This window comes from Rhipicephalus microplus, chromosome X (genome assembly GCF_043290135.1).
Source record: "Rhipicephalus microplus isolate Deutch F79 chromosome X, USDA_Rmic, whole genome shotgun sequence".
Taxonomy (NCBI): Eukaryota; Metazoa; Arthropoda; class Arachnida; order Ixodida; family Ixodidae; genus Rhipicephalus; species Rhipicephalus microplus.
This window is the reverse complement of record NC_134710.1, coordinates 11865877-11893760: the sequence shown is the minus strand read 5'-3', so window position 1 is coordinate 11893760 and position 27884 is coordinate 11865877. Positions and strand designations below refer to the sequence as shown.

General features: G+C 42.3%; 1 pseudogene; it reads left to right on the top strand.

Moving 5' to 3' along the window:
• Positions 1 to 219: 219 nt before the first annotated feature.
• On the top strand, positions 220 to 26084 carry LOC119175568 (diphthine methyl ester synthase-like; annotated as a pseudogene).
• The last annotated feature ends 1800 nt before the right edge of the window (positions 26085 to 27884 follow it).

Genomic DNA, 27884 nt, shown 5'->3' with positions numbered 1-27884 from the left:
ATATTGCCACAACCTCTAACAAGATAATGAAGAGCATAGGAGGCCACGTTCCCCTGCAGTTAGTACGCTTAGGTCCAGCGGCAAGACTAGTACAGCAATTATGCTGATGCCTGACTTGAACGCAGCCCTTTTGAAAGCAGTAAGACTTATTCAACATGAAAGCACAGGGTGGTTCGTGATGAACATTTTCTTTTAATAGAAGCACATATTGCACAGGTTTTCAGATGTTCTCCCAATAAGAAGGGGCACTTGACACATGTGTACAACTACATTCTGCGCAGCATCTACAATGGGCTGCCACCTACCAAAGCAGTTGCACAGTGCACGCAAAGAAACAGCAAAATGATTTCATGTGACACTATTTACACATTATTTATGGGCCAATACATCAACCTATTTCGTATAAGACATTCCCAGTTACATTATATAAGACTTCAAAACAATGCCAGACTCGGCTCAAGGAGCGACTGTTTTGTGAAAGGACACTTGTGCCGCATTTCCGGCTATTATTAAAATATAGTGCGCAAATTACATTTTCTCATCTGGTTGCGAAGAAATGCACCTAAAGGCTCCCTGCAATGGTTAACTGAAGCTGTGTTAGCATTTCTGCTATAGCACAATGTGTCCCCTATACATTTTTATGGCATTATGATAGGTTAGTTCTCATTAATATTATGTCTATCAAAGGAAAATGAAGCCTTAAAATTTTCACTTCTTTCTTTCAACCAAGCCATGTGACTTGTCCATTGTGCAATACTGAGCAACACACAAGCACTAACATGTTTTGTGGGGTCATTCATCTGCAGTACTCATCAAGACAACAGCACTGGAGGTCTAACGGTAGAAGAGCCTCTTCCCAGGGAACGAAAGTTCATTGTGTTTGAGAGCTCCCTTTGTGAACTGCTCGCTAACTGCTCCATATCTGGCCAAGCAGATGGCAACCTGAACTTCATCGTCATGGGAACTCTGGTCATTGTAAAGGGGGTGTGCGAGTGACTGCACAAGCTCCGGCGGAGAAGCCAGCCACTTGTTCGAGGTAGTCGAGTTGGAGCCGGCAACTTACTCCTGGTGGCTGGCATGCTCTACTCGGGCTGCGTGGTGGCTACAACCGTCCAATGCCTCAAGTCCATTGGTGCTCAGATCATCACGGAGTGTGCTTTCTGCAACTACCAGAGGGCCTACTTGCTCCCTGCAGTTAAACAGGTGCACTTATTGTTCAACATCTAAATATAACTATAGCAAAACTTGTAGACATAATAGGCAGCGTGAACACAAATGCTTATACTGCTCTTGCATTACAAGTGAATCTTATTTTTTAACATAATTTTTCCATAGATTTACACATTGCAAAGCAAAGCGTTTGCTTCCTTCTGTATATCTTTGTTAATGTTATGTAAATTCAGAACATGAAGTCATTTGGTATAAAACTTGTACAAAACTAGCCCATCTGATTTTGTGGTTGTGATGCAAAAAAAAAAAAAAAGCTTGATATATTTGCGTGCTGATGTTTAAATTTAGAAACCAGTCATCTAGAAAAATCATAGTTCTACAAACAGTTTTAGCATACTACCTTATTTATCCTACTTTGTAGTGCAAATACTCATGAGTGAACTGAGTTTGAGTAGATGAATTGGTACAGTGATAAAAATCTAGCAGTGGTGTAATACTCGGCGGCATGTTGGCATGAAACATCATTGCTATAATACCAGGCCCTGGAAACTTGGTGCTAGTTTCAGTTTCAAAAACATGCACGCTCATAGCGGTTGCTGGGCATCCTGAGATTTGGTTGAACGGAGTGAGGTTGATGTGAATTTTCGCGTTTATATGCTTTCACACATTTTAACAAATAAAAGAATTCGATGCCCCGTAAAGAACTTCTCTTATGTTTATATGTTTTTTCTTTTTCCTTATTTCGTGAATTTTAAATCAGGTGAAGCGCAGAAAGTGATTGACTTGCATTCGTAGTGCTTGCCTCCGCTCCTTTTTGCCTCCCGCTCAGCGATATTAGAAGCCGAATCTCAGTCGGTTGCCGTGTCAACCACGAGAAAGATAAATACAGCAAGTTGGGGCGAACAGAAAACGGAACGCAGTGAGCTATGCCAAACTAGTAAACCATGCATTTGTCAAAGACAGCTTAATGGGCAACAGAAGTTTTTCATGGCTCTGCGGTGTGCTAACCTAGGGATTTTTAGTTCCCCTAAGGTTTTTCAGCGTTTCTTAAAAACTGATGGGAGAGCACAGAAACTTAGATCAATTATTGGAGCAAGTATTGATTTTGCATGAGTACATATGAATAAACCCAGTTCCCCACAAGTCTGACTGAACTGAGAAAGAGGAGTGTCGCTTGACTAATGTGAAGACGGCAGCCAAGCTCCTGTCTGGAAAATGCGTTTTTTGAAAGACTTCAATTTGAGTTGGCTCAGCTACATACATTTAGCTTCTTCTACTTTTGGTGACTAGTTGAAATGATGTCAAATATTTATAGCCCACTTCCTACTAATGAAATTCTTGTAAACACGGTTTAAAATTTTGCAAGTCCTTATTTTTAATAGTGTAAATCGAATACACGTGATGGACTAAATGCTTATAAGTAGTATTACAGAGAATGTCAATGGAGCCAACGTTTTGACAAGTGAACTTTACTTCGTCAAACAAGGACTAGTCAACTTGCCGCAACACTGTTTCCAGCGACATTTTTTCTCAAAGAACTTCTGATTGCTTCAAGCCTCTTCGTGCCTCTGAACTTCAGTCTCGTTTAGTACTCAAGTTGTATGCCCGTCAACATAACAAACATGATTGAGTCAAATACAACTAGTCTTACTCACGATTGTTGATAATTTTCACATTGGTTCGGATATTGGGTTAAACGTTTGCTCATTATGTCCATATGTAAGTTGTAAATTGAAGCTGCATTTATAGATTGACACTTTCACACTACCTGTATGTACCTGTCTTTTTATACAAAACGTCCAATAAAAAGTGCATATCATTCGTGTCGATCGAGTTTCCGCTTACTGTGAAATCAGTCAGCTTAACTTTCGCCTCTTACAAAACACGAACGAAATTTAAAACAAGATTATTAAAATTTTATGGCCGCATCGCCCAAGCGGCCAATGAACCTACAAGAAGGCACAAACGCATACCGGTTGCATGCGAAGTGGGAAAGGAAGGCTTCTGCTGCAAGCCTCCTCCTCTCAATTTTTGTCCTTTCTGTTTACTTGGGGACCTCAACAGTGAGGTCATTAAAGAAATTTTTTGTTTGTGATTTATTTCTACTAGGATGCCCGGCAACTACTAGTGGTAAAAGTGGTGCTGTCTCTGCCGAGAGTGCATACATGGGAGTTACAGGGAGTTTCCGCCCCCTGATTATATTGTGGAATACTAAAAGAACCTATGCATCGTGCAACCCGTCTTCCCAGCTCTTCCTCAAAAAACAAGCAGCCATGGGGGATGCACTTGGTGACTTGCTAATTGACCTAACAGGTGATGGGCAATGTGACTCTCCTGGCTACTGGGCCAAGTATATCACGTGCATTGTGCTTGCCAGGCATAATGGTTGCATTTTAAACACTGATCTGGTGCAAGTCGGAGAGGTAAACTTGCAGTGCTACTTGTATACTGTTCAAGTGCTAACAAGAATTTTGCTACACTTTTGTTCACAGTCAACCGAAGTTCCCTACAGTGTCTCCACAGAAAAGAAAGGACTTGCTAAGAGCCTGACTGCTGTGGGGAATCTAGGCATCCACATAAGCTCATTCACAACAGGTACCATATGCTTGTGCAAAGGTTGCCAGTGATTCTAAGAAACATCAAGTTAATAAAAATATATCTTTACGTGAAATCGTTGAGAAATTGCTGTTTTAAGAAGGAATGTTGAATGCAAAAGGAGGAGGGGAGTTTCATCACTCTTGTAGAAAGCACTGTGTGTGCCCACGAGGGTAGGTCCAAGGGACTTACTTGGCATAATTATGCCGAGTAAGTCCTTGCACCTACCCTCATGGGCACATACAGGTCGACATCCTGGTGTCAAACTATACTGCCACAAGCACAAGCCAAATATGCCACACTGGTATAATCCTTGGCCCGTTGGTAAAGGTAAGCATGTACAGTGATTCGGCCCATTCTGATAAATTACCTAAGAAGGCCGATGTTAACACATGAGTAACATCCTAAAAACAGGCTTGTTAACTGGTAATCATGGTAGACGCACTTGCAACTTGCAAGTCAGCAAGTTTCCTCTTGCATGCATGATCTAATTACAATACTGAAGACAACCAGCAATAAAATACTAGCTTATGAGAAATGCTTGGACTAGTGTAGCTTTTGAGAAACTTGTAGCGAACATTTACTGAAACATTTGTGTTGGATTCATATATGTAGCGAAAAAAAAAAACAGGCGCAGACACAATAAAGAAACTCGTACACAGTATGAGAACTGGTTCTACGTATGTGTTCCTGATGTCTGCGTCTGCTTTTTCTTTTCTACGAATCAAATGACTCAAACCAACTAGCCCTCATCACCGCTTTGGCTGCTCAAACATGTTTTGACATTACGAGCAAGCGCATCCCCGAATACTTTAGGTAGAGACATTGCTCTCGGAAAAACTTTTCAATTTAACAGTTCACTATAACAAACTATTCTTCAAGAGGAAGGTATATAACAGTTTCATCTTGCCGGTACTTAGCTACGGAGCAGGAACCTGGAGACTTACTAAGAGGGTTCAGCTTAAATTGAGGACGATGCAGCGATCAATGTAAAGAAAAGTGGTAAGTGTAACCTTAAGAGACAAGAAGAGAGCAGAGTGGATCAGGGAACAAACCGGGGTTAAGGATATCATAGTTGAAATTAAGAAGAGGAAATGGTCATAGGCCGAGCAGGTAGCACGTAGGCAGAATAACCCCTGGTCATTAAGGGTAACTAACTGGATTTTCAAAGAAGGCAAGTAGATTAGGGGGAGACAGAAAGTTAGGCATGCAGATGAGATTAAGAAGTTTGCGGGTGTAAAATGGCAGCAGCAAGCACAGGACCGATTTGACTGGTAAAACATGGGAGAGACCTTTGTCCTGCAGTCGACGTAGTCAGGCTGATGATGACAAACGGAGCTGACACTAAATTTCTGTAAACTCAGCTCTGTTATACTATCACATTAAAAGAAAGTACCTGTACCCTACATGAAAATCCAATACCTGGCAGAGTAGCTAAAGTAAGCTAAATGATCGGGCATGTAATCTAAAGGGTGTAGGTTTGGCTACTGCAGGTACAAAGCTGTATTTTTGTCTTTGTTTTGTTTTTGTCACACTTATTTCCCAATTACTACTACAGTACCAATAAAAGAGTACAATTAACATCCTCTATACCTTCCTTGGCTTCTGTATCAGCTCGTTTTCAATAATTTCGTATAAGGAGACTTGAAGGTAACCCATACTTTCTGTAATGTCACCATTGCAGAGGAGCTTTCAGCTGGTTCAGCTAGTAATGACAGTTCAAAAAAGGAGTGCACATCTGGTAAGAACTGTTGGCTGTAAGTAAAGAGATGCGCTTCTAACAAACTGTGGCACTCCAGATGGAAAGCAACGGCAAAATAATGTTTAAAGGGAAAAAAAATTCTCCTAAATAAGCATACAGTAAGTATATGATAAAAGCAGAGCCTCAAGGAAAATATAATGTTGTAACCATGCCACAGCATGCGTGCTTCTTGTGTTAATAGCGGTCACCAGCTGCACTAGATTAATTTTTTTATCGTCACACGAACGCCCCCTCCCCCCCCCCCCCCCAAATGTGGATTTATTTATTTATTTATTTTCATGCTCTCAGGGCCTGAAGTCCTTACAGAGAAGAGTGGTTGAACAATATGTTAATATTGAAGCTTTGAAGGGGGCAGGTTCTTTGATCGTAGCTACGGAGGCAGGAACGTGGTTCCAGTCACTGCTTGTTAGTGGCAGAAAAGAAGCATAACAAGTGTTAGTGCGGCATAAGGGAACTTTTACTTATGATCCAATCATGAAGATACGTAGTCCGGGGGAAGGAAAAGGTCATTTTTGAGTGTTGGGTTTTCATAAAAAAAATTTATGAAGAATGGTTTAAGCGGAAGTACTGACGAGGTGACTTTGTTGGTAGACCTATATTAGCTTTCAGTGCAGATACGCTGGCATAAAGGGAGTAATTGCAAAGCACAAAACGATCGGCACGGTTAACAGATTGAACAGCTGCACATATTACGGAGATAGATGGGTCCCAAATAGAACAAGAGTATTCCAATTTGGATCTAATGAGCGTGGTGTAGAGTCTAAGTGTTAAGTCTGATGGAGCAGATGAAAAATTACGTCGAAGAAAACTAAGCGTGGAATTTGCGTTAATAACTACTTTTTCAACGTGGATACTCTACGAAAGATTGTGAGTTAAATGTACGCCAAGATAGCGGTAGCTACTAACAGGGTTTAAAGTGAGGCTGTTAAGGGTATAGGAAAAGTTGTTGCTAATTTTATTGGGATGCATTGCTCTCATAGTTTAACATTTGGCAGTGTTTAATTTCATGAGCCACTTGTCGCACCAGTTTGAAATGGTGTCAATGTCAATGATTGCAAAGCAGAAACGTCATGCGGGTTATGAATGACACGATAGAGCACGCAATTGTCAGCTAAGAGCCTATTTCTTGAGTTTGTACCCACACATAAATAATTAATATAAATACGAAAAAGTAAAGGGCCTCAAACCGAACCCTGCGGTACACCTGATATAACAGCAACAGTAGGAAAGTTGTAGTTGTTAGCATGAACGTACTGAAGTTGGTTCGTTAGAAAACACTGAATCCAGTCTAGGACGCTTGGATCTATATTGAGCTTGCTCATGTTAAGGAGAAGGAGAGTATGTAAAACAGAATCGAAGGCTTTGGCATAATCTAAAAATATGCAGTCGGTTATGAAATTGTCGTTGGAAGCACGAAAAAGATCGTTTGTAGAAAAAAAATAACTGCATTCAACAAGAGAAGTGCTTCCTAAATCTGTGTTGACAAGGGGAAAAAACGAGTTGGATTCAAGATATTAAGTTCGAATAGATGACATGCTCGAGAAGTTTGCGGGGTAAACTGGTTAAAGATATTGGCCTGTAATATCGGGAGGAATGGGTTTTACCTGATTTGTGAAGTGGAGCCACCTTACCCACCTTCCAATCATCTGGCAAAGTGGCAGACTGCAAAGACTGCGAAAAAAGTTCAGCGAGCAAAACAGACGAATAAAGCTTTGTATTTTTTGAAACTTTGAATTATTGTTGTTGCCCGCAGGGCTAGACAATGTCAATTTTTCTATTAGACTGCACACCCCAGACGAATCAACAGAGATGAATTTCACAGGGCAAAAAGAAGAGTCTTTGACAACAGGTAATGAAGAGATCATTGCGCCAGAAAAACAAAAACATCATTGAGCACACTGCAGCAGTAACGACAAAAAACAGGATCACCGTTGCTATCGAGTCAGTAAAGCGTTGTAGATCTCCTGCCACAAACTATACCATTCATAAGGTAGGTTGACCTACAATCAAGTAAATATGGTATAATTACTTTCATCTTGTAATGTGTCCTGGCATGATAGTGACTTTGTCTGTCTACACAATGCAGAATGCGTCGAAGAGCTGCTGAAAAATGCCATGGACCTCCGCAAACTCTCATCATATAAGGAGAGATTGACAAGCAATAAGGCAGCAAAGCCATGGCATATATCCCTCATCTATGACCATCCATCTAAGGAGGAGCTCATTCCTCAGAAGCGCACGCGCTTTCCAACACCATCGACCTTGAATAAGTGATGTGCATTTATTCTGATGACGTTGGTTTGGGTTCAATGACCCAAAACCAGTGATGCAATAATGAGGTATGCTATAGTGGAGGGTGCCAAGAATTTCGGTCGCATGGTGTTCTTCAACATGTACCTAAATCTAAGTACAGGGCCTCAACCATTTTCGTCTCTACTGAGAATGCAGCCGCCACGGTCGGGATTCAATACAGCGTCCTTGAGGCTATCAGTTCAGTACCATAACAACTAGACCCTTGTGGCAGGTAGTCACCAATACTTAGCACAGCATCAAAATCTTACTGTCAAACTGGCATCAAATCTATTTTCACGTGTGTGTGCTCTGGCTGGCGGCACACAGACAGCCACAGTGTGAATTGAGCGAGAGAGCTACACTGGATTGAAGCAACATCGAAAGCTTCGTGAAGCAGAGAGAATGCAACCATAGAGACGACACAGCTAAAGTCTTCTGACATGTACCATGCAACGAACTTCTTGGCAGTTGGGCAACCATGAAACCATGACTGATTTGTGGAAAGTGCCGTCAAATGTTATTTTCACGAGACTCACCTACACAAGAAACGAGGGGCATTTCCCATATACTCCCATCTGGTCATTCTGTCAAACTTGTGGTGCCATCTCAAGTAGGTCTAGCTCTTCTTGGGCTGCCTCCCATAGCACCCAGACGCGAAAATAAGATGTAGCTCTCTCGCTCGATTCACACAGCGGCTCCTGTGTACTGCCAGCCAATTGTGATATAAGTTTGACAAAAAAAAAACAAAGATGAAAAGACAGCTTCGTACCTGCAGTAACCAAACTTACAATCTTCAGATTACATGCCCGATCATTTAACTTATTTTAAGCTACACTCCCAGGTGTGGGATTTTCACGTACAGTACAGGGACTTTCTTTCAATGTGATGGCACAACAGAGATCAATTGACCGAAATTTGGTGTCAGCTCCATTTGTTATCATCATCAGCCTGACTACGTCTACTGCAGGACAAAGACCTCTCCCATGTTTCGCCAGTCAACTTGGTCCTGTGCTTGCTGCTGCCATTTTACACCCGCAACTTCTTAATCTCATCTGCATACCTAACTTTCTGTCTCCCCCTAATCCACTTGCCTTCTTTGAGAATCCAGTCAGTTACCCTTAATGACCGGCGGTTATCCTGCCTACGTGCTACCTGCCCGGCCTATGTCAATTTCTTCTTCTTCATTTCAACTATGCTATCCTTAACTCCGGTTTGTTTCCTGATCCACTCTGCTCTCTTCTTGTCTCTTAAGGTTACGCTTACCACTTTTTTTTACATAGCTCGCTGCATCGTCCTCAATTTAAGCTGAACTCTCTTTGTAAGTCTCCAGGTTTCTGCTCCGTAGCTAAGTACCGGCAAGATGCAACTGTTATATACCTTCCTCTTGAAGAATAGTTTGTTATAGTGAACTGTTAAATTGAAAAGTTTTTCTGAGAGCAATATCTCTACCTAAAGCAATCAAGGATGCGCTTGCACGTAATGTCAAAACATGTTTGAACAGCCAAAGCGGCGGTGGGGGCTAGTTGGTTTGAGTCACTTGATTCGTAGAAAATAAAAAAGCAGATGCAGACACCAGGAACACATACAGAGAACCAGTTCTCATACTGTGTACGAGTTTCTTAATTGTGTCTGCACCTGGTTTTTTTTTTTTTGCTACATAGTATATGAATGCAATACAAATGTTTCAGTAAATGTTCGCTACAAGTTTCTCAAAATCTACACTAGTCCAAGCATTTCTCATAAGCTAGTATTTTATTGCTGGTTGTCTTCAATATTGTAATTAGATCATGCATGCAAGAGGAAACTTGCTGACTTGCAAGTTGCAAGTGCGTCTACCACGATTACCAGTTAACAAGCCTGTTTTTAAGATGTTACTCATGTGTAAACATCGGCCTTCTTAGGTAATTTATCAGAATGGGCCGAATCACTGTACATGCTTACCTTTACCAACGGGCCAAGCATCATACCAGTGTGGCATGTTTGGCTTGTACTTGTGGCAGTATAGTTTGACATCAGGATGTCGACCTGGGGAAAAATTATGCCTAGTAAGTCCCTTGGACCTGCTCTCATGGGCACACACAGTGCTTTCTACAAAAGTGATAAAACTCCCATCCTCCGCTTGCATCCACCATTCCTTCTTAAAACAGCAATTTTTTAACGATTTCACATAAAGATATATTTTTATTAACTTGATGTTTCTTAGATTCACTTGCAGATTGCATAGAGGCTTGTATGACATATACCTAGTATATTTCTGTCATGTCTCATTCATTCGATGTTTATCAATGTTTAAAAACTAACTAGAAATCCTCACTGCAAATAACACAGTTTGTTACATGCAGCTTGTTGAACACTATTCAAATAATTTTTGCATAATTAAGAGTACATAAAGAATGGCTGTATACTGAAATGTGGGTACTCTCAGTGTTAACAGATTGCTTCTCAGTAAGCTGTATTTTGTGTGAGTCGTTGTGAGGATACCAAAATGTATACGGTCATCAGCTGTAGATTCTCCTACAGAAACAGGCTCAATGTTACCAGAATACAAAGCCGTCGCCTTGTAACAACATTGCTACCATATCTTCAGTGCCTTCTCGATTGCAAATTCATTCTTGCGTGTGGCAGCTGACTAATACTGTTTCACCTTGTCATTTGTGAAACACATTGCAACGAATTGGACAGTAAAACTTGAATTGTATTATTGAACATTATTACGGAAGCCAGATGTAATATGCTATTGCAGCTTATGAAAAAAACCCTAGTAACATTGCTCTTCATATGATTTTGTTGTGTAGTGACATTAATTAATACTAGTACTGTATTGCACTTAACTACGTCCTTGTGACATTTCATCTAAATGGACTCTTTCAGGTCTGAAGACTGCCCCACTGGAGATAGTAGAAAGAAATCGAAGCTGAGAGTCAGTGGCCTCTGAAGTTGTCTGCTGTGCTTCAGTGAACGGTCTTGGGAATCTGCTATTTTTCGTGATACTAATTTGCAAACCTGCGAGGCCAGGTGCCACTCAGTGACCCCCCCCCTCCCCCCCCCAGAAAAACGTCGTGTGTAAGGCGCTGCCGCGCAGGCGCAGACTCGTCTGCTGAAAAAGGCCCACTGACACAAGAAAGCAAAGAATGAATAGTTAAGGTTGTATGAACATAGCTTTGTTTTGTCACATGTGCAGTAATGGAAGTGCTGCTCTAAACTGCTCCAAAGATAAATTCTGCTCCTAAGAGCAATTTTCGTTCATAGTTGCTTCAAACCTGCTCCAAAATGGCACTGAGAGAATGAGAATGATGAACTTTCACTGTTCGACCAGCTGACAGGGCCTAAAGAAAAACTTAAAAGAATCCGTATACTATTATCCCAGTATGCTACAAATGTGCAGCATTATTGGCTTTGATCTCATTTGTGCGACAACTCGCGTATCAAGCATATAGCTCATTTGGCTGTTTTTTTTTTTAGCTAGACTTGCAGGCTAGTGTGATGAAATGGGAAGATGAGCAGGCTTGCCTTTATATCATACTGATTAGCCACTGCTTATTTCGAAATAGTTATGTGGAACTGTGGCTACTTCTAAAATGTGGTGCTCAGTGCTATCAGTTTGATTTGATTGCTGCTACAAATACTAGTATTTTAATTATATAGCGCATTTCAAGGTGCATTTTTGAAAACCAATCATCTTGTCGATTGTTTGCTTCTTGAAATATACATTGATTGTTCTCTGTAAAATATATTTTATAACAAATATTATTATTTAGGAGATGCTTCGACGATGCTTTGAACACATCTTTTTCCACTCGGAAAACACTTATGACTGCTCCAAAGCAATACTTTTCTCACCAAAGTTTGCTCCTATAAGTAAAAAGTCACTTCCATCGCTGCATGGGCAGCAGGGGATGTCATTTACAATTGTAGTTTGCCCATTTTTCTGTTTTGGTTCAAAAGTAACTTTTTCTTATATTTACTATTATATTTGCTATATTCCCAGCTGATATGCTTGAAGCTGCCGTTGAAGAGGAGGTGGCATTTCTGGTAGTCGGTTATCCGTTTGGGTATGTGATTTGGTCCTCCCTAACAACCCGCTTTTTGCAAGGTGGCCCAGTGTAGCTCACTAAAATTGATATTTGGGCTCGTGGGGGTACGCCATTTGTGGGCAGAATGTTTCACTTAAGCGACATAGACTCGAGAAGAAACAAAGCACACAAGGCACTATGCGCTATTTGTCATTTCTTCTGGTGTTCGTGCACATCCTGTACCGAATTATATTCTCTAGTGGCCCACTGTGCATTCGAGCAAATGTTGCAGAGGAGTATTGATCAAAGTTGAAACCTTCTAGATTGGCGACGCTGCTTTCGGAGTGATTGAATGCTTGCTTCTGAGCATAGTACATTTGAAGTATAATATGAAGTCGCAGACAACTTGTCAGCAGAATGTTGCACGTCTGGGTACCAAGCTTTTTTTTTGGCAGCTCCAATGTAATTGTGGAGAAAAAAGATACAGATGCACGAGCGATTGCTGGGTCAATCACCGTCGAAAAGAAAGGCACCACTTGTGTCAGCGCGTCCTTGGTGTCGCCACCTAGATTGATGTGCTTTCAAGTTCTTTTGGTTGAACTGCAATTCTCAGTGCCACCACGCACTCTGACCTGATGCTTTGTGCTCACGAACGAGGTGTCAAGACGCAGGTGTTCACAACGCCTCTATTCTGACAGCAGTCGGCTGCTGCGGCCTTCAGGTGAGGAGCTCCTTGCGTTATGTGCAACTGTGTTAGGCTCGAAATAACATGAGCTTACTGGCATCATGATAGTTATAGCGCGAGAACAGAGCGACGACAAAAAGACAAGTCATTCTGTTCTGTTTTGTTCTCGAAATAACATCGAGAACAAAACATCAGAACAAATCAACAAAAACTCAGAACATCAGAACAAAAACTCGAAATAACATGACCTTACTGGCATCATGATAGTTATAGCGCGAGAACAGAGCGACGACAAAAAGACAAGTCATTCTGTTCTGTTTTGTTCTCGCGCTATAAATATCGTCATTTCATACCAACTAGCCCAAATTGCCACACTTACTGGCATGTTTTGTTGTTTGTGGATGACATCATTGACATAAATTTATTTTGACATCACGGGAGACATTACGAAAGTCGAAACAGTGATGCTGTTAGACGAACGCCATAGGCGTGTGCACTATTTGACAACATAGCAAAAAGCAGCATGAGATCATTAGTTATTAAACAACAAAAACATGGTTTGCAGGATCATGATGATTTGCATTTTAAAACAAGTAGAAAAATGTTTTTACAAAGGAGCAATATAAATGCTGTATCGTAGGAAACCATTTCATGTTAGTGACAGTGAGTAGCTCATCATTTGGCAACCGTAGTTAGCATGTCTGAGAGGGATTTTTCATTCACAAATGGCTGATGTGCTTTTGACAGATGGGAGGAATGTAGCCTCCCACCAGGGCATTTCGTTTCCTTTCCAACCCCACATATCCGGCCGCTTCACCACTACCAGAGCGTGCGAATTCCCACGTTTAGCTTGGCATGGCATGTGAGAGGTCAACGTGTTTCAATTTTTCAACCCGCTGAAGCGATTGTGCGCCGAAAATGAGCAGAATTGTCGGATGTGAACAGGTCAACAGGTTACCACTGCACTCTGTTTGGCTGCAACAACAACTATCGGAAGCATGAAAGACTGGCAGCCAAGACATGCGAAGTGCACCCTATAAAATGACGTCGCATCGCACACATTTTTCTCCTACAAATACTATGATAGGTAGTGTCTGCACCTGGGCCCATTTCTTCATCACACCAGTTGTATTTCTGCTTTGGTACTGGTACTCTTTATCACCAGCATCGAAAAGAAGCAATGTCAAGGCTGCTGATCAACAGAGAGAATCTGTTGCCAAGAATCGTAGTGTAACATCAACATTCCTTGTTCCCATCCTATGCAACAGCACATGAGCTACAACGCCTGCGGCTAGTCAAATCTAAGTAACTGCAATTTCGAGATAATTGAGTGGGCACTTACACTGCTACATGACAGAAAGGCCTGTGTGATAAGTCTTCTTTGGGGAAGGAACATTCCTTTAGTTGCTTCAACAGCACATTGTTTCTCGACTTACCAATTTTGTGACTATAACTGGGGCAGCGTTCTGGCAACCTCGCTTTTTTTTTACACCAACCTGGCTGTTCTGAATAGTCTGCCCACGTTAGTTAAAGATAGGTTGTCACCTAAACACGTGTACTCGTCGTGATGTTTCTTAAAGGGGTACTGATACAAAATGTTTTTTTTATATTTGCCACTGTGTGTTCTTGCATTGCTTTTTCTTTTTTTTTTTTGCTACAATATGTTGCTGGAGGTCTGTTAATCATAACACGTTGCATCGTTTGCTGCAGCATGCAACGGATAATTAGTTACAGGTTCATTACTGACCAGTCTGAGTGTCAGTTTGAGATAGCTCCAAAAACGACCAGCTGACAAGTGCAACTATCACCACCTAGCATGTGCGACTTTCAACCCTATCGGCACACAGAACTGTGAAGTACTTCCTCACAGTCCACATCGAGAAGCGCTTTCGAATAGCAAACGGGACAGCAGTGCCACCAAACACAAAGCTTTAATGTGTGCACCACTGACTCGCCTTTTACATGGCATGTCCTATAAAGTGGACGGAGAGAAGAGCGCCGCTGTAGCTCGGTTGGTAGAGCGTCGGACACGTTATTCAAATGTCGCAGGCTCAGTCTCTTCTAGCGGCGAGTTATTTTTTCATGCACTTTTATTTTTCTGCATTTACGTTACAGTTACTGCTAGTAGCAATTCCTGTACATTGTTTGGCATCACTGTCCCATAGTTCTCATCGCAAGGAAAGGGCGCATTTCATTAATATGACATTGCTAGAGCGATAGTCGTTAAATAATATGAAACATGCTGCATTATCCTGCAAAGCATTCTTTATTAGAACTGGGAGTCTACTTGTTAGGTTTACTAAGAGTCTACTATTTACAATCATCAGTGGAAAAGTTTCATTTTCATCACATATCTCAAGCTTGGCTGGGGATCACACTGTTCATACCTAGGAGGATACCTTCAACTGCTGGCCGTGTTTTTGGGCACGGTGCGTGCGTATGTTTCCTGGCTGTGATGTGCGCTTCCTATTGTCCAGGTTGATCAGCCAAGTGTCCTTATTTTTTTTCTAATCACGACTGCTACCATTTTTACGGTGTGGCTGGCCTTGTGCGTAATGTGCATTGACTAGTAGTCACCTGATTAAAGCACGCGGCAATCTTGCGACGCCTCGTTTGCATTAGATCTGCATAGGGACAAAAGATGTGAGGATGTGGTAGATGACCTGCTCCCAAGGCACTGGTCTGAAATTTTATTAATGCAAAGTTTGAGCCCCGCTGTGACACTAAAACAGGGCATGTAAACAAGTGATTAGAAACTATTAAAAAAACTTTAAATAACAGACATGGAATGTGGATATCAGGCAAAAGACAGTCCATAATTTTGACATGACACAAGACAAGAAAGGAACGACAAGAGCGTTGACTTACAACTCTGATGTTACAACTGTTGCCGTGCCATCTTCATTTTGTGTCCTGTCAGAATAGTGCACTGTTTTTTTTCCTTGTTATGAGCATAGAAGTACCAGCGAAGCTTCAGTCCTAGCAAGAAATGTGAGGTCGCTGTAATGCAATTTCTGTTCCGAAACAGAAGTCTGTTTGATTGATATTAAACAGTAGAAAGCTGCCAGTGTGGATTAGAGATGAACTGTCATTCCTCATATTTCAGTTGGAACATACAGATAGTTGAAATGATTTTCAATACAATTATTGGCTGTAACAAAATGGAAAGGAATAGGTGAGACAACAACATGTGGTGGCTTATGTCTTACTTTGTTAACTGCTTGCAAGGCACTCGGTAATCTCCAAAGAAACAACCTCGAGCATATATATGGTGTTAGGATGTAACTAACTACTTCTATCCATCCAGCTGTACAGCTTTGGTGAGACGGTATCTATCGTCATGTGGACAGACACGTGGCAGCCACACAGCTACTACGACAAGATTGCTTCCACCCCCCAGCGAGGTCTCCACATGCTAAGCCTCCTCGGTGAGAAAAAAATGCCACCTGCATCGAAACTACTGCATGCCAGAGAACTGTGCTGCGTGTCTTGCAGTCATGAGGTCGTATATCTTTAGTGATACTATAGTAGTTGTATACAACCTTCTGGAGAGGCTCCATCCAGATGATCGAATCGTGGCAGCCAACCGCATCCGTGGCTAACGAAGTGGTCCCACGGGTGCACTTGGCAAAATTCTCTAAAGGCAGGGTCACTAACCACTCAACTCATGACATCAGTCTGGAGTGCACGCCTGTTGGTGCAGGTTTGTGTGCACCTGTCTTTGTAAAGAAAATGCCGCGGACCTTCAAAGCTGTACCCAATGCCACTACGTTTACAACTTCCACAGCGCACAGAACTGTGGTGCCACTTCTTGTCACATTCTCCTGCTCACTTATTTGAGAGTTTCAGTGCAGCAGAACCCTAGTTGTTGGGTCTCAATCTTCTAGCAATCTATTGTGCTCACTGCACTTTCTTTTGTTCGCCAACTGCACCCAGGAAGTACTCGACAGCTTGCGTTTGCAAGCCATTTCGGGGCCCCAGTACTAAAGCAGATGCTTAGGATGTAATTAGAGTGTAACAACATGAGAGAGAATAGAAGGTGAGTTGATTAATCACAACATGAGAGAGAATAGAAGGTGAGTTGATTAATCAGCAGTGTTCTTTTAGCAACATAACCAGTGGTACGTTCCTCGGCATTAAAGAGGAACTCTGGTGATTATTCAACCATGCTAAGGTATTGAAGATTCTGTGTTATCAATACCCCTCTGTCATGTAACTGAAGAAAACAAGAAGTGTAAAAACAAAAACAGAATAACCAGGCAGTTGAATAAACACCTTTGTGTGACGTGTATTACTCACTAACAGTGCAGATGCACAAGGCATGTTCGTCTCGTTTTGTCATCCACGCAACAAAGTCAGTGTCTGACCACTGCCATGGGAATCTTTCAGCCCATAAGCAAAGTTGCTGTAGCAAATCGTAAAGATACAGAGGCAGTTGGGTGGCTTTGGAGTTCGAATTTGTGGTCCTTTCTTCCTATTGAAGTTTGTACAAGATTGTCAGGACCAGCCATGCAGTCAGGAAAATTCGGCCTTTTTGAAACGGTTTTAACTTTTGAGATTTTACTGTACTTGTCGCAGGCAGATTCATACTTTAATCACGAATTCCTTTTCTGGTTTTGTAACTTTATCATTCGTCGGTTGAACTGTATGTAATCACTCTGTGTAACCAGTGCATCAGATCCACTAAGTGCAGCTGATGCACTGAGTGCTCTAGTGTGAATTTTACAATTTTACAACATGCTGCGATATGATTGCTACTATTAGTACTAAGCACCTTCATAACAGTCATCACAATTCCATTAGCTTTGTGAAAAACATTTTCTACAACCTTTTTGATTACTCCTAGCATAAACGTGTTTTAGTTTACTGGAGAATTTTGTTAATTATATCACTCCCTGTCATCATCTCTCATGAACTCTATGTCTCTTCACCTTTCACCAGTCTTTGTACGATGTGTGGCCGGTTATCTGCTCAAGGTTTTGCAATATTTGTGTGGTACCACTTTGAAATGTTCACCTAATCCATCTGCACGCGTTTGCTCTCCAATCCATGCTGTTGATGTCAAGAAAATACTTTCACAATCATGGTGCAAGTCTGTGCCACTATAGGCTATTCTTATAGTGAGTTGTAATACAGATGAACTTGTGGTACACATTTTTATTTCACCTTATCAAGTAGTCACTTGACTAATGCTGAGTGCTCTGAGAAACATTGGCATCAGTTGGTGATGTTTTCTTGGCTTTCTGCGCTGTCCATGCAGACATCATAATGAAAGAGAAGTCGATAGAGAACCTCATCAAGTTAGTGTAATGCAACTGTCGTTCCATTTTTTTGTATGTCACGAGCTAAGTGCATATGACCATTCATTGTGATGGTGACGTCATAAACCTCATCACAACAGTCACATCCAGCATGAAAACATTCTTTTTTTTCATATTATAATGAATTTAAGAATATAGCCGCAAGCAATAGCTTTGGTTTTACTTCATTACGTGTCGTGCATTATTTGCACTCGGGTACAGATGCAGCAAATCATGTTTATAACCGAGTTAGTACACCTAGGAGGGGTATAATACTGAAAACATACTTTGTTAAGCAAAAAGTTTTTGAAATGACCTTCAAGCTTTTAAAACAAGCGTTCAATCAAATTAATACCCAATGGTGTTGTGTCCAGGATGGCTAATAATTAACGATGCCTAGAGCTGCCTAGGCCCAGTACAAGACTAGGAATCAATGTAGGCACGCAGTGTTCTAAAGAGCGGGCGTGTAGCGTCCCAGGTACTACATCCTGTGAATGAAGACGAAAGTGAAACTTTGTGTAGACAACCGCAGATCAACACCAGGAGAGCATTTCTCCATCTTCCGACATTGCGGATGTGGGCATAGCAGTGATGAATAATACAGTTACTGATGATGTTCTTGTGATCGTGAATTCGGTCAGTGCCTGTTTATCCTACTTGCTTTCAGTAGCATAATCGTTGGTCGCCACATGACAAAGAAGACAAACAATAAGAGATCTCAACATTTATAAGTGTGCGATATAAATGTTGTTACTAGTATATAAATAATCATTTACAGTAAGCTCTCGTTAAATCAAAACTGAAGAGACCAGGAAGATACTTTCTGCTTAACAGGAGTCTCTTTTTTTTTTTTTATTCAGAGGACTGCCCCCTGGCTAAAGAAATGTCTCATTTACTGAAAGATGAACAGGAGTGCACAGTTCAAGTACAAAATTATTCATGTTAGTGAGTGGTTGTTTCATTAAGTAATGATTCCATTTAAAAGGACTATCAACCAATTTTATGGTACCTTTTCTTTTTCTTTAGCACAATGAAAAGTTTACCTATGAGAGTGTCTAATCACGGAATTATAATGCGGTAAACACGGTGAAAAATTTATAATCAAAGCGTTTCAATCTGTGCCCGCTGTGAAGTTATCACACCTTCACATGTTGCAAACAGCGAGATGCGAGTGTGGTTAATGTATGTGCGTGGCAATTCGCGGCGCATGCTCGTGCTCCACGCGCTCAATAAGTTCTACTAGTTGCCACGAAACCACTTCTCAGCATGCAACTCCTTTTACGTTGTAAGCAGCACAGAGAATATTGCGAGAGAGAGTGAGAAATGAAGAGGAAGGCTATGAGGTTAAATAGATATTAGGATCCAGTTTTCCACCCAGCACTAGAGCAAGGAAATAGGGGCATGAAAGAGGGTGTAGAAAGTGAGAAAAAAAGAGATTGGGAGGGGGGGGGGGGGAATGCACACACAGGAAGGGCGTTCTGGCTGGCGTCGTTAGGAAAGGCCGGTCTATTGCAAAAATCGCACTAAGCGCTTGCAGGGCCTTCTTCTGCGATGTTGTACTTTTTCAGTAGCATAAAATTGGGAATTTATGATGATATACACTCTCTAATTATGGTGTGCATAAAAGCATCAAATTGCAGCAGATTCGTGTTAAACGGATGTTTGTTAAGCGTAACTTTTGCTTAAAGGGACACTAAAGCCAACTATTAAGTTGACGTTGATTGTTGAAATGGCGATCCAGAAACCTCGTAGTGCTACTTTAGTGCCAAGGAAAAGCCTATTTTGAAATAAAATCCCATTTTAGTGCTCCGCATCGGGTTAGCGCACTTCAATTTACCTGCCTCAAGAAGCGGACCGACCGGACCGTCTCACGTCACTGTTGCCGTGCACAACATTGCCATGCACAACGTTGCCCTGCTTTACTGTGCTAGTAGCAGCAGACCGAAAGCAACAAGAGCCATAGCAGCAACAACGGTTATTGATCAATTTCCCGCCATTGGCTTCGAGATTGCAGACGCTTTTGTTTCAACTGCGCCCCGCTAGAAGGCACCGCCTGTCCCATGTAACCAGGCCAAAATTGAATTTCCAAACTGCTTGCGCATTTCCCATAGTAACGTCCGGCGGTTCTTTTTTCCATGAATTAAACAGAAATTAACTAACAGCATTTTATTACGTCTCCTTATGCACAGAAGGTTCTTTAATTAGTGCAGTTAGATCGATTACTACTGATTAATTGTAAACAGTTCATCTGATGTCATAGAGATCATTTTGGAAATGTCCTTCTGCAGCGCTTGTGTTCTTGTGCATTTACCTTAATTTCTCGGTAAGTAGGGCACTGTTCATAATATAGTCATTTCAGATGTTGTCATACATTGAGCTTTCACTCTGACGTAAATTGTTATTTGACTTTAGTGTCCCTTTAAATAAAACCACTGATCAGAATATGATTGGTCCTGTGCTTGGATGCTGCCCCCATATTTATCTCTCAGTAAATGGAACTCCTGTCAAATGGAACACACTTTGCTAATCCCTTCTTGTCCCATTTAATGAGTGCACTGTATAAAGCAAGATGACAGACGATGTGATCCATATTTCAGTGTCTTTCACAGGGCTGTGTGGCATACCGGTTCTCTGATACCTTTAAATGAAAATAAAAAATACAAATCGTATTCAAATCGAGGAAAGGATGCTTGAGTTTGTCATTATAATTCACAGTCTCTTCATCTCATCGTGCATCCCAGCCAGTTGGTCCCTTTCAAGAAATTTCCGTTAACTGAGAGTATATTATGTCTTTGAGTAGGCATGAAAAGTGGTGAAAAATGTGCTTGAAATTGCCTGTAGGTGCTTGCCACAGAAAATGTCCAAGTTTCCAGTGTAATTAGACCTTTGTTTCAATAATATGTACTTAATTACATTGCCCTTCAGTGTCTCAGAAGTTTTCTTCCATGGAGGTTCACACAAAACAGCTGTGCCAAGCAACTTTTCTTCACTAGTGAGGTCTCTGCTATAACAACCATGACATCGCATGTTTTATACTCGCCATCGCGACTGTAAGCAATGCCGACTTACGCTCCCAGGTTTGCATGTGAGCTCGGACAACTGCAGAACTCTGAAAACTGCAGGAGCTCAATTGTTCAAACAGACATGTTATTCAAAGTTTGCAGGTTCTGACCCTGTTGGTGGCAACTTTTCTTTTTTTTTTTTTGTACTTCGATTTTTTTGTTTGTATCATAATTTCTACAGTACAGTAAAAATACTACAAATAACGTCCCCTATACATCCCATGGCTTCATTTTCATTGTCTGTAGGTTCTCCCTAAAGTTGTCTCTCAAAGAAGTACTACGAATGTGTTGTTAAGCAAAGCAGCCTGTGGTGCTCAACATAGCAACATGTTGCCAAGGCAGTCACAATCCACTAGGTGGGCAGCCAAGACATATTCATTGCTCGCCGTCTTTCCAGAGGTCGAGACATCTATGAGCCACCACGCTTCATGACAGTCGCAGAAGCAGCCTCCCAGCTGATCGAGATACTCCAGGTAAAAAAATCTGAAGGCGTTCTTGCATCAAAGTTACGTGAGCCATAGTAGGATGTTCTGACACTGCTAGTTATGCCCAGTTTTACATTAGATTCATGACTGGCACCTTCTCCATCTATTAGGCGAACGATTTCTAAATTTTGTGTCACAACCACAAATTGAGGTCATAAAGCATTGAGTGCGTCCACCTTAGCTGTGCGTATGCGTATCGGTATACTATGGTGACATTTTTTTGCTGTAAATGTAAGATGGCATTGCTGATAGTTCAAGGTGGCAGCACCTAAGCCTGTCTGTGATACAGTCTATTAAATTGTAGCCACATAAGCACATTAATGAAGTGACAATGCCTTAGGTTCAGCTCTGAACAATGGTGATCTGTCACCATCGCTCTTGCTGGACAGATGTTTGTAAATACACCAGGAAGGATTAGGCAGCACCCTAATCCTCTAGGGAACGTGCTGTCTCATCCCCATATCTTTACATATCCAGACCTCTTCTGTAATCGATCGTTCGAAGTACAAGCTTATGAATGTGCCAGTCTTGGACAATAATGAGCAGCCGACGACTTCTGATGTTGCATTCCAGGAACCATGCAGTTCCTGTATTTTATCACAACAAGCTCGCGGCTAAAGGAAGGCCATTTGCGAGAGGCACATCATTTGGACTCGACCAATGAGGAGGAGAGGGGTCTGCGATGAAATTCGGCCTACATTAATGAAGAACGCAGACAGAAGCTTGGAAGTACACAACGTATTTCATTATTCTGCATGCACTGAAATCACCGTGTATGCCAGCTCATTTTCGTCCAGAAGAAAAATTCACAGTATATATCCACGAAGTGAGCGATGATGAGTGGAGCGTCTGTCCGCCCGTCCGCTCCTATCACATTATAACTTGCATCAGACGGACCGACGGATGCATCGCCCTACTCATCATTAATCACTCTGTGGATGTTCTGTGAATTTCTTAATTTTAACAGCACCATTTATCCTCCTTGAACATCAACTATATAAAATCTACTAATGCCATCTAATAAGCAATTCATAAACTAGAGGTGGCTACATAGATACTACATACAAACCAAGGAGGGAACGAGCCACACCCTAAGGAGCTTTGCCCTTAAAAATGAGCAGCATAAATAGCTTTTTTATATTCAACGCACCAACATTTCAATTGCATTCTTGGTTCCAGCCTATGACGAAGACAGTGCCTGTGTCGGTCTGGCTTGTGTTGGTATAGAAACGCAGCAGATCCCACGTCGTTCTCTGAAGGACATGTCAAACTGCGTCCTGGGGAGTCCCCTGCACAGCCTTGCTATTCCTGGCAAGCTTCATCCAATGGAGATCAATATGTTGCGGCTGTTGTTGATGAATCTGATTTGGTCTGAAACTGTCTGCAATGAGGGAAGCTGATGAATTTCACATGTAAAGATGATCTAATGATAACTTGTTCCTGCTTATCTCGTGGTGTTTCGATGAAATGGTCCATTACCAGATGAAGGAGAAGGAGGACGTGCACTCCTGTCCTAGTTCCTTTGTTTACTCACACGCTGTTTATTAAATGTGAGCTTCAAGCAGCTCACACAACTTATTGTCTTGCTTCGGTACATCCCTGGCATCTGATAGCAATCTTCAGAAATAGAACTATGTTCTCTAAGTTGTCTCATTTGTTTTGCGTTAGCTTACTTTGTGATGTATGACCAACACACCCAGGCTTCCACTATAAGATTGCCAAGTGCATCAATTCCCTGTGGCTGTTTTGTGTTGTCTTGTCCTTGCCGTAGATGTCCTCTTGTTGGGCAAACAGCCCCTGCAGCAGTGCAGTAGCACTGCCTCATGAGAGAGTGTTGGAAATGTCTTTATCAGGAACTAAACCGATTAGGGTAGAAATTCCTGAACATTTAAACACTGTGGGAATTGAGGCTAGCCCGCTGCCTTTGCGCGGGCTTTGCCGCCTTTTCTGCTGTTCTCATGTCCCGACATGTCTGCCCTCCTTTGCTGTCAGCCGTGGTGGGAGAGCGGAGTGACGTTTAACTCCCTCACCCGGAAGCGGATGTTGACTGTGGCGCCGCGCGTAGAACTTCCCGAGAGGTTCTCGCGCGCTGCGTCAGGAGCGGACAGTACTCTCCGGGACTTCAAACGGTGAGCCACGCATTCTTTTCCGTCCATCGAGTCCCGTCGCTCGGGGCTCGTCGGACTTTGCCGACGGCGCCTCGCGCCCGAGGCGAACGCTCACCTTTTGTTGCCCCGCTGCGTACTCACGGCCGAAGGGCAGTACGATGTCCTAGTGCGTGGCCTAGCTACGCCGACCCGTCTCCCTCCGAGGCCTACGCGAGCGCCTTTGCCCTCGCTCGAGCAACCGGGCCTTGGTCCCGGTGTCTCCATGGATCACCTTTACCGCGGAGACGTGCTCGTGGCACCCTGTGTAGTACTTTGTGCCCGTGGCGTGGATAAGCCTATTTGCTTTCCCGCCGCGCTTTTTTGCAACGGGCTGTACTGCGATTGGTGTTGCCACAATAAAGTGTTGCGACTTTGAGCAGTATCGTGTTCTTGCCACGGCGACGGTTAACGTGTGCCCTGCGGCTCGCTAAGACCGGGCCCACGCTGGTGGCCGTACTCCTTCGGGATACGTGTACACCACAACACTTAAAAGAAAACGCAGTGCAAAAAACATGAAAAGAAGAGCACAAGTACCACAGACTCGTCTGACACATGCTTCTTTATGTCATCATGTTTATGGGCTCTTTTTTTTCTTCTAGTGTGTCACACCAAATCGCCTACATTTACCATTTACTGCATCAGATGTGAGCTCTCTTTTATGAGTTGTGCATTCAAAAGTGTTAATGACCACTATGCTGCCTAGTGGCTCTTCGAGTTCAGTACTGCAACATCACCAATGTCTTGCGCTACGAGAGACCGACCGAGCGGCTCTGGCTACCGAGACCATAGAGTAAACTGAAATTAACTAAAGGGAACTCTGGCGCTGCGATCGTTCAGTGACAATGGGAATGATGGGTAGTACACGAATTTGCCTAGTTTTCGTACGTGCGGGTGGCAAATTGCACTTGTGACTTCGTTTATTGCTGTTTCAGTTTTGTTTCGAAAGAAAGAACGAACCCTTATGAACTGTGAGCCGATTCGCAATGATAAGCCTAAAAGAATAAGGTGGTGAAGAGCAAAAGCTGACCATTTACTAATTTTTGTTTCGTGAGAAAACAGCTCCAAGCCACACAAGCACACATGGACCCAGAAGTACGAAGATTAGACAAATCCATGTACTACCCATCATTGCCTTGCTCGCTGAAGCGCTGTGCGTTGCAGCTCCCATAGACACTAGCGCCAGAATTCCCTCTAGTGTATATTTAGGAAACTCTATGACCGAGGCTACGGGGCACATGCTGCACCCGAGGCCAGCTGGGTCTGGCGACGGATATACAGACCGAGCGCAGCCTTTATGGATAGTAGGCCTGCACACGCTGCTTTAGCCTATATTGTAGAGAAAAGTACTTTGCCCGGCCTAGCGTGATGAAAGTGGCCGCATGGACATATCGGGACAAATCGCAGGATACGTATAGCAGAGTGAGCGGGCCTGCTGTCTAGGAGGCACTGGCTTAGCTAACTTTATGCGTTATAGCTTGCTACTAGTGCATTACCAAATTAGTCTTCCATGAGCTGCAGTGTGATAGCATGCAGTTTCTTCTCAGATACTTTTTTTGTGGATATACCCAAAGGATCTTTGGGCATTACATAGAGAGGCTTCGAACAGTTATGCAAACAAAGGTGCAAAAAAGTATGTTGCTAATATACAATAAAAATGGTAAGGTAAAATATAGTTCCATGAACAGGATGTTGGGATAAAAGGGAAAAAAAGGGAATGCTGGTAACATACAAATGAAGAAGTAAAAAAAAGTAAAATTGTTATAAATCAAGGTGAACAAAAAAGAGATTTAAAAAATAGAACACTGCTATTACACAACAAATAATAAAAATACAATAAAAAATGGGATGAGACATTTGAATACACACTGGAAAAAAAGGGGGGGAAATGTGTGCACACATATACATATATGTATAAGCAAGTAATATGTAGAAGAAAACATAGTGCTCATTAACAGAGGCATCATGATCAATGACAGAACTATGTCTCTCATTCCAGTGATCTATGGTTAGAAGTAATGGTGAATAATTTGAATGCATTGGCTGGTTCAACTTCTTCACCGAGTAGCGTACTGCGCGAGCACAAAGTAAAAAAAAAGACAGGAAGAAGGTCACATTTCCAAGTGTTCATTTGATCTCGGCAACGAGGCATTCTTTGTTTTTTGAGATCGACACATCAGACGATGCTTTCGGATTCACGATTTTCTACTATGTTTGCATTTTTTGTCAAGGTTTCGATAAGTGGTAGTTGTGAAACTTCCCCTTTGCTGCGCGGTTTTGCACAGGCTTGATTGTTTGCAGCGGTATCCCCAGTCATTGGCCACATTCAAACATTCTGCTTATAAGTACTTCTTTTTTTTTATTTATGCACTGTTTAACACGTTCTGATGATGATGATGATGATGATGTTTGATGTTTTGTGGCGCAAGGGCCATTTCACGGCCAAAGAGCGCCAGTTCATCTTACTAAAAATATGGACAATGATTGTGATAAGCGGCTGTATAAGGGCCATAAAATTCCTCGCTGTAAGGCGGGTAAGAACATACAAGTAATAAAATCATGATCATGCTGTGAAAGGTGCGTGTGGTGTTAATAGATGACAAAAGTTGGTGATAATAAAAGACGATGGTGGATATGTATGGCATTAGCACAAGTGCCTCACTCGTTCATACCCTTGCGTCCAAGGGCCGTGAGGCAAGTGCTTCCTTGTGTAGCCACCGCAGCAAAAACCTCTCTGGAGAGGTCGTGCTACGGAATGCCCGGGTATATGATATGAAAACTATGAATTTCTTTTAAAAACTCTAACAATGATTTATGACTAAAAAGCGGTTCCCTACCGACGAACATTGCAGGGTGTAAAGGTATATGTTGTCACAACATACAATGTTGTAAACAACATTTTCCATTACCCTACGGTAATGGAAAATGTTGTTTTCTTAGAGTTTCTAAGTGTTTGCACTGGATTAGTATGTGAAGGACTGTTAATGCTTCACCACATTTGTCACACAATGGTGGATCGTCACCAGACAAAAGATAAGTGTGTGTCCCGTATGTGTGTCCTATTCTGAGTCTCGTTAGTATTATATCTGTATGACGCGATTTCGATACGGGCAGCTAATGACCAAGGTGTGGCTTAATAACGTGTAGTTTGTTTTGTGTGTGTGTATCCCACTTGCTCTGCCAGTATACCCTGAGGTTTCGTTTGAGAGACGGCTTAAGATCAAGGGCAGGGATTGATATGGGTGTAGGGGCAGTGCTTTTGTGGACGAATGCAGCGAGCTGATCCGCCCTCGCGTTGCCTTGAATCTCACGGTGCCCTGGCACCCAGCACACAACAACATGTTGTTTGAGTGTGTAGAGTGTGCACAAAATGGAGTAAAGTGAGACAAGGACTGGGTTTTTGTGTTTTTTAAGAGTGTGCAGAGCCGTTACCACACTGAGAGAGTCCGTATAAATTACTGCTTTTTGTATTTGTAATTGCTTGATGTGTTTAGCTGCCACAAGTATCGCGTAAGCTTCGGCTGTGAAGATACTTGTGCCTGGATGTAGAGGGCCAGCATCCGAAAAGGAAGCGCCAACAGCAGCGTAGGACACAGAGGAGTTAGACTTAGAGGCATCTGTAAAGAACTCTGGACGTGTGTATTTGTGTTGAAGTTCCAAGAAGTATGTTCGAATATGGGCAATAGGCGCATGTTTAGTAACTTCTAGGAAAGACACATCGCAATCTATAGTCTGCCACTGCCACGGTGGCAGATATGCTACAGGAGCCATTAAACTGTGTTCACACTCCAGTGTCCTCAGCTAGACCCTTCAGGCGAACTGAGAAGGGCTGCCTCATTGAAGGCCTGTTTTGAAACAGAATAGAGCTCGACAAATCATTAATAGTAGAGTATGAGGGGTGCCTCTTTTCTGCTTTCACCTTAAGGAAATATACAAAGGACATGTAAGTTCTTTGCAGATGAAGCAACCACTCATTTGACTCAAGGTAAAGGCTTTCTACGGGGCTGGTGCGAAAAGCACCCGTAGAAAGGCGGATGCCCAAATGGTGCACGGGGTCCAGCATCTTCAACACTTTGAGTCGCAGACTGATAAGCAACGGCCCCATAATCTAAGCGGGTGCGAATGAGGCTTCTATATAGGTTCATGAGACATTGCCTGTCACTACCCCACCTAGTATGTGACAACACTTTTAAAACATTCATGGCTTTTAAACATTTTGTTTTTAGATACTTGATGTGCGGTACGAAGGTCAACTTGTTGTCCAAGATTAATCCTAAGAATTTATGCTCCGTATTAACAGACAGACAATGACCGTTCAGTTCAATGTCGGGTTCTGAGTGCATGCCTCTTTTTCGGGAGAACAAGACACACGTGCT